The sequence below is a fragment of the Suricata suricatta genome, chromosome 11 (genome assembly GCF_006229205.1).
Source record: "Suricata suricatta isolate VVHF042 chromosome 11, meerkat_22Aug2017_6uvM2_HiC, whole genome shotgun sequence".
NCBI lineage: Eukaryota > Metazoa > Chordata > Mammalia > Carnivora > Herpestidae > Suricata > Suricata suricatta.
This window is the reverse complement of record NC_043710.1, coordinates 10,945,693-10,954,293: the sequence shown is the minus strand read 5'-3', so window position 1 is coordinate 10,954,293 and position 8,601 is coordinate 10,945,693. Positions and strand designations below refer to the sequence as shown.

General features: G+C 39.5%; 1 protein-coding gene across 1 annotated transcript in view; it reads right to left on the bottom strand.

Moving 5' to 3' along the window:
• LOC115272198 (olfactory receptor 5AN1-like) overlaps positions 1-8,601 on the bottom strand; it is an 18,724-nt gene that overhangs the window by 9,153 nt on the left and 970 nt on the right. The gene's annotated exons all lie outside the window — the stretch shown is intronic.

Genomic DNA, 8,601 nt, shown 5'->3' with positions numbered 1-8,601 from the left:
ATCATGGTTTCAGTAACTGGGCAGATTTTCTGATTGAAACTTCCTCCCTAGTTACGGGCACCTTACTCACAGACTATTGTTTAAGCCTTTAAGAAAAAATAGCCTTGTCATAAGCTTCAGTTAATAATATCACTATGTACTTAAAACAAACCCCTGCTGATGTATTTTGAGTGATGAATTATGTTTTTTGATCTTCTGTACTGTGCCTCGTTTCTGTTTTGATTTTCTGTTTTTGCTACCATGGAAATAATAATTTTTCTGGAAGTAACAAACAATGTAATCATTAGAAAAATGATGTAATCACCTATGGTATATAAGACACCAAGTTTCACAGTAAAGTGTGGTCTCTTCCACCATTTATGTTGTCTGTGTTCTTTCTTATAGATATTTCGCCGACACCAACCCCCTACTCAGAGACCCTTGGACTCTGGTGCGTGGGCTGGTCCCCTGCACAAACTCACAAATTGAGAGATCATGACCTGAGCCGAAGACAATGTTCAACATTCTGAGCCACCCAGGCACCCTGAGATTGCTTTCTTAATTTCTCCTCCAGCTAGCTCATTATTTGTGTACTAAAATGTCACAGGTTGAGGGCCAGTGGATGGTTCAGTTGGTGAAGTGTTCAACTCTTGATTTCAGTTCTGGTCAGGATCTCACAGTTCATGGGATGGAGCCCTCCATTGGGCTCTGTGCTGAAAATGCAGAGCCTGCTTGGGTTTCTCTCTCTCCCTCTTTCTTTCTGCCCCTCCCCTCCTTGCATGCATGCATGTGGTGTCTCTCTCTCTCAAAATAAATAAACAGTTAGGAAATACTGAAAAATACAGGTTTTGGTATTAACTTTTATCCTATAACTTTACTAAGTTTGTTATTAGTTCTAACAGTGTTTTGGTAAAGTCTTTAGGGTTTTATGTATATATAATTATTTTGTCTATAAAGATAGATTTAAGGTGCCTGGGTGGCTAAGTTGGCTTAAGTGTCTGACTTTGGCTCAGGTCATGATCTAATGGTTCATGGGTTCAAGCCCCACATCAAGATCTTTGTTGACATCTCAGAGCCTGTAGCCTGCTTCAGATTCTGTGCCTCTCTCTCTCTCTCTCTCTCTCTCTCTCTCTCTCTCTCTCTCTCTCTCTCCCTGCCCTTCCCATGCTCACACTCTGTCTCTCTCTTTCAAAAATAAATATTTCTTTTTTCTTGCAATATCACTCTGGCTACAATTTTCCAGTACTACGTAGAATAAAAGTGGCAAAAGGGTGCATCCTTGTCCTATTCTTGATTTAGACATAAAAGCTTTGAGCTTTTCACCACTGACTATGCTAGCTGTGGGATAATCTTACATGGACTTTTTATGTTCAGGTACATTCAGTTAATATCAAGTTTGTTGACAGTTTTTCTTTTAATCATGTCTGGATGTAGAATTTCTTCAAAAGCTTGTTCTTCATCTTCATATTTTTACTCTTCATTTCATTACTCTGTTATATGACATTGATTGATTTTTGGGTACTGAATTCTCCCCACATTACTGAAATAAATCCCATTTGATTATGGTATATGATCCTTTTTATGTATTCTTAATTCAGTGTTTAATAGTTTCTTGAGGATTTTGCATCTACATTAACCAGGCATTCTGGGCTGCAATTTTCTTTTCTTTTCTTTTTATGTCCTTGTATTTTTTTGGTAATAGTGTAGTACTTCCCTTAATAAATGAGTTTAGGGGGCATTTGGGTGGCTCAGTAGGTTAAATGTCCAACTATGGCTCAGATAGTGATATCGTGGTTTCTGAGTCCAAGCCCTTTATTGGGCTCTGTGCCAAAGGCCAGAGCCTGTAGCCTCCTTCGGATTCCGTATCTCACCATCTCTCTGTCCCTCCCATGCTTACAATCTGTCTCTCAATAATAAATAAAAACGTTAATGAATTTTTAATGAGTTTAGAAGTGTTTCTTCAAACGCAAACATCAGAAAAGCCATATATGAAAAGCCTACCACTAATATTATCCTCAAGAGTGAAAATCTGAGAGCTATCCCCCTGAGATCGGGAACACAGCAGGGATGTCCACTATCACCACTACTGTCAAACATAGTGTTGGAAGGCCTAGCATTAGCCATCAGACAACAAATGAAATAAAACGCATTAAATAGACAAAGAAGTCAAACTTTCACTTTTGCAGACGACATGATACTCTACACAGAAAACAAAAAAAAAATCCACCAAAAAGCTATGATAACTGAAATATGGATTCAGCAAAGTTGCAGGATACAAAAATCCATGTGCAGAAATCAGCTTCATTTCTATGCACCATTAATGAAGCAACAGAAAGAGAAATAAAGGTATCAATCCCATTTACAACTGCATGAAAAACCATTAAATAACTAGGAATACACCGAACCAAAGATGTAAAATATCTATATATTGAAAAGTACAGAAAATTTATGAAGGAAATTGAAGACACAAAGAAATAGAAAAACATTCCATGCCATTGGCCTGGAAGAATAAATATTGTTAAAATGTCAATACTACTCAATACAATCTACACATTCAATGTAATCCCAATGAAAACTGCACCAGCATTTTTCTCAAAGCTAGACCAAACACTCCAAAAATTTGTACGGTACTAGAAAAGACCCTAAAAAGACAAAGTAATGCTATTGGCACAAAAAGAGACATACAGACCACTGGAAAAGAATAGAGAACCCAGAATTGGACCCAAAAATGTATGGCCACCTAATCTTTGACAAAGCAGAAGAGAGTATCCAATGGGGAATAAAAAAAAAAACCAGTCTCTTTAGCATATGGTGCTGGGAGAACTGGAGAGCGACATGCAGAAAAATGAAACTAGACCACTGTCTTACACCGTACACAAAAAAAACCCTCAAAGTGGGTGAAAAACCTAAATGTGAGATAGGAAACCATCAAAACCCTAGAGAAGAAAGCCTCTTTGACATCACCCACAGCAGTTTCTTACTCAACATGTCTCCAAAGGCAAGGGAACTAAAAGCAAAAATGAACTACTGTAACTTCATTAAGATATAACGTCTCTGCACAGGAAAGGAAACAATCAACAAAACTGAAAGGCACCCAACAGAATGGGAATAGATATTTGCAAATGACATGTTGGAAAAGGGATTAGTATCCAAAATCTACAAAGAACTTACCAAACTCAACACCTGGAAAGCATATAACCCAGTGAAGAAATAGGCAGAAGACATTAATAGACACTTTTCCATAGAAGACATCCAGATGGCCAAAGACACATGAAACGATGCTCAGCATCACTCATCACCAAGGAAATACAAATCAAAACCACACTGAGATACTGTTGGGGCCCAGTAGACCAAAAAACCTCCCACAGAGTGACGATTGAAGGCACTGCCTCTGGGGCACAGGAGAATCTATATAAGTGACCGTTGATGGCTATGCCTCTGGGGCACAGGAGAACTATTTGGGAAGTTGTGGAACAAGTCGAAAGACTGTGAAACAACATTTGGCCTCCTGGGCTGCACATATGGCTTCTGTTTATCGTGTCTATGATTTTCTCGTTGCTTTGTAAAAAAGGCATATACCTTTAAGTTTTGAATCAACTTGGGTCAGTTAGTGACACCAGCTTTCCCTTACATTATTTCTGTTCCCAGCTCGTTGCCTGCTGTTGGGGGCAAACATAGTCCTCTGTCTAAAATTAACTACTTGGATGATAAACGTCTTGCCCATACGTAACTGCTAAAAGGCCTTGAAGAAAAGAAAAATTCTTTGAGAGACAGACTCCATGACAGGCTTCAGGAAGCCTCAGAGAACACAGAACACAGTCTCGCCTCTGATTGGTTCACTCTGGATGCCAAAAATTGCATATTCATAAAGATAATCCTACCTCTGGTTGGTCCACTTTGAAAACCAAAAATTTGCATAAAGGGACATGGTGGACAACTCCTGATTGACTAGGCCAGCATTCCTCATATACATGAAGGGCAACCAATCAGGACGACTTCCCCTTCTCAGAACACACTCTGCCTGGGCTCACTCTGTAATTGGTTACTTTCAAAGATACCTCAAATATTGTGATTGGAACCCGCCAAAAATAACAATGTTCTAAATCATATGTATGGTTGAAACTGTTGTCAAAACCATCATCTGACCGTGATTGGATTGCTGTACCTATGTCACAATCTCTTGTAACTCCCTCTTGTAACTTCCCCTTCCCAAGCCCATAAAAACCCTGCTTCTCCTCTGTACGAGGCCCTCAGCACGGATCCACTGCGCAGGTGAAGTCTGTGAGCCCGAAGTTAGGTCCAGCGAGCCTAAGCTGTAATAAAACCGCCCTTTGATTTTGCATGCGTGACTCGGTCTCCCTGGCAGTCTCTGGTTTTGGGTGGATGATATTGTGATCTGGGCATAACATTTGGTGTGTTGGCCGGGAACATCCTCCTCCCCAGAAGCCCTGGGACCCTGACATGCTGGGCTTGATTGCCAGCAGGTAAGTGCACTCATTTTCTTGTTCTTCTATGTTTAAATCTTTTTTGTTTGTCTGATCTGTTTGGTGCTGGTCCCTGGGGGCCTCAAAGGAGCCAGGCGGATTGCCACAAAAGCTCGAGGCCGTGGGATCCAAGAGACGTCTTGGACCCACAGGAAGGAGAGACCGCGGGTCAAGTCCCCCGCAGGTTAAGTACCCTGCGGGTCAAGTCCCACAGCACAAAGGGTGAAATTCAGGTCCTAAAGAACCCTGCTGGTGGCAGCAGTGAGATCTCTTTTGAGTTAAGAAAAAACAGCCTTATTGTCTTTCTGACGTTGGTCTAAATGCTTGTGTCTATTTCTGTGTGTCTGTTCATCTATATGTAATTTTTGTCATGACTCTGACTGACAAGAACATTTAGAGAAAGGGGTTGAAGTCCTCTGTTTTTTCATGGGAATTTGGGGTCTCAACCCCACATATATTTCTTTGGAAAGTGTGCAAAGAACATCATCCCACTTTTGTTTTCTCCTCCATTGGCCAGAAGAACTAATTCCTGTGTTTTGTGGCTTTACCACCATTCAAGTTGTCTGTCTTCTTATAAATATTGCGCTGACACCAACCTCCTACTCAGGGACCTTTCGACTGGGGTGTGTGGGCTGGTCCCACGCAAGATACCACCTCACTCTGGTCAGAGTGGCTAAAATTCACAACTCAGGAAACAACACATCCTGGCCAGGATATGGAGAAACAAGAACCCTCTTGCATTGTTGGTAGAAATGCAAACTGGTGTAGCCATTCTGGATAATAGTATGGAGGTTCCTCAAAAAATTAAAATAGAACTCCCCTATGACCCAGCAATAGCACTACTAGGAATGTATCCAAAGGATACAGGAATGCTGATTCATAGGAGCACATCTACCCCAATATTTACAGCAGCACTTTCAACAATAGCCAAATTATGGAAAGAGCCTAAATGTCTAAAAAGTGATGGATGGATCAAGAAAACGTGGTTTATATATACAATGGAATACTACTTGCCAATGAGACAGAATGAAACCATGCCATTTGCAGCAATGTGGATGGAACAGGAAGGTATTATGCTAAGTGAAATAAGTCAGAGAAGGACAGATATCAGATGTTTTCACTCATATGTGGAACTTGAGAAACTTAACAGAAGACCATGGGGGAAGGGGAAAAATAGGTACAAATAGGAAGGGAGGCAATGCATAAGAGATTCTTAAATACAAAGAACAAACAGGTTTGATGGGAGACATGGAGAGGGGAAAATTGGTGATAGACATTGAGGAGAGCACTTAGGATAAGCACTGGGCGTTGTATGTAAGCAATGAATCACAGGAATCTACCCCCCAAACCAGGGCACACTGTCCACACAATATGTTAGAAATGTTACAATAAATTATATTACCAAAAAAAAGTGTTCCTTCAACTTGTACTTTTTGGAGGAGTTTGAGAATGATTGGTATTAATTACTCAACATAGTACTGGAACACCTAGCTAGTACAATTAGCCAAAAGACAGGAATAAAAGGGATATAAGTCAGAAAGGAAGAAACAAAGCTGTCGTTATTGCAGGTGATACAGTCTTATATCTGGAGAGTCCTGAAGACTCAACTAAAAATCGATTGGAAGTAAACAACACATTCAGTCAAGTTGAAGTACATAGAATTAACATACAGAAACCAGTTGTATGTCCACACACTGACAACGAAACACCTGAAAAAGAAGTAAAAAAAAAAAAATTATACCATTCACAGTAACAAAAAAAAAACACACAATAACATACAGTAAGGATAAACTTAACCAAGGAAGGAGAAGATCTATACTATTGAAACTACAAAATGAAATTAAAGAACACATGAAAAAATGGAACACTACCCCATGTTCATGAATCAATATGCCCATATAACCCAAAGCCATCTATAGACGGAAAAAAATCTATACCAAAATTCCAATGACATTTTTCACCAAAATATGAAAAATCCTAAAATTTGCATGAAATTTCAAAACACCCAAGCCAAAGTAATCTTGAGAAAGAACAAAAGTGGAGGCATCACACTCCCAATTCAAAACTATACTACAAAGCAATACTAAACAAAACAGTATGAGTCTGGCATAAAAATAGACACGTAGGCCAAAAGAATAAAATAGAATCCAGATAGAAACTCCAATCTATACATCAACTACTATTTGACAAGGGAGCTGAGAATACTCAGTGGGGAAAGAAAGTCTCTTTAACAATTGGTTTTGGAAAAAGTGGATCATCTTATGTATAATAATGAAATTGGACCACTACCTTTTACCATTCACAAGAATTTTCCCTAATGGGTTAAAGACAGGAAATAAGACTTGAAACCATAAACCTTCAAGAAGAAAAGGTAGAGAGAACAAGCTCTTTGACATTCTCCTTGAAAATGTTATTTTAGATCTCATACCCAAAGTCAGGAAACAAAAGCAAAAATCAACAAGTGGAGCTATATCAAATTAAAAAGCCTCTGCACAGCAAAACAAAACTAAACAAAACAAAAACAATTTAAAAATGGCAAAGGAACTGAATAGATTTTTTTCCTAGAAGACATTCAAATGGCCAACAGGTACATGAAAAAGTACCCCACATCACTAATCACCAGGGGAATACAAATCTAAAGCACAATGATATCAATGTACCCCTACTAAAATAGCTATCATCAGACAAGAGTTAACAAGCTGTGGTGAGGGACGCCTGGGTGGATCAGTAAGATAAGCATCCGACTTCGGCTCAGGTCAGGATCTCACGACTTATGGGTTTGAGCCCTGTGTCAATCTCTATGCTCACAGCTTGGAGCCTGGAGACTGCTTTGGATTCTGTATCTCCCTCTCTCTATGCCCCTCCCCCACTGACATTCTCTCTCTCTCTCTCTCTCTCTCTCTCTCTCTCTCTCTCTCTCTCTTTCTCTCTCTCTCACTCTCTCTCTAAAAAATAAATAATCGTTTAATATTTTTTTAAAAAAAACTACTCATGGTGAGGATTTGCTGAAAAAGGAACACTTGTACACTACTGGTGAAAAGGTAACTTGGTTTATCCATATTAAAAACAGTATGTTGTAAAAAAAAACAGTATGAATATTCGTCAAAAAATAAGAGAACTACCATATGATCTAGCAACCCTAATTTTGGGTATACATCCAACAGAAATAAAGACAGGATACCAAAAAGGATAATCTGTACTCTTCTGTTTAATGCAGCATTCTTTGTAAAAGCCAACATATGGCAATGATAAAGAATGATAAAGGAATCACGGTGTTGACACACAGCACAGTGAAATAACACTCCACTAGGACAGTGAAGGAAATCCTGCCATTCGACAACATTGATGGATCCTGAGAGCATTCTGCCAAGTGAGATGAGCCAGACAGAGAAAAGACAAAGACGGCATTATATCACTAATATGCAGAATCGAAAAGCCAACCCCAAGGAAACAGAGAGTACACTGGTGCTTACCAGGGACCTGGGGGCAAGGGAATTGGTGCTTACCAGGGACCTGGGGGCAAGGGAATTGGAGAGATGTTTTTTTGAAATGATACCACCTTGCAACTAAGAGAGAAGTAAACATGGAAATCTAGTGTATAGCATAATGACTATGAGGTGCTCCTCCTACTGAAGCCCTCATGCTTCCTTAGGAAGACTTCTCATACATCTTACACATTCCTAAAGAACGATGCTTCAAGGAACATACTTATGCTTGCACGGTGGGGGAGACGGAGGACACTGCACTACCTCCTTGGTATGGGGGAAGCCCTCACATTCTCTCCCAGAGAGTCAATGACTCCCCTCCTCTCAATCCTGTCCATCTATAAACTCATGAAAAATTTGGCAAAGGTTTCAAATACCTCTTTACTTATATCTTTAATTAAAGAGAACAATTATGTGACTATCAGAATAACTGTAGTAACAACCCAATGAATCTCCAAGGATAATATGTAATTGTAATGACATCTGTTTTCTATCAGTTAGTTCTAGTATGAGCAATCTGGCAAATGAGCAGTCAGTGTTATACATCTTGTTCCCTTTTCAAACAGATCACAAAGATCTAAAGCTTGATGTTCCACTTCACATTAAGAAAACTGGACAAGGTTAAAAATCCTGCCTATCCCTCTATTTCCTCG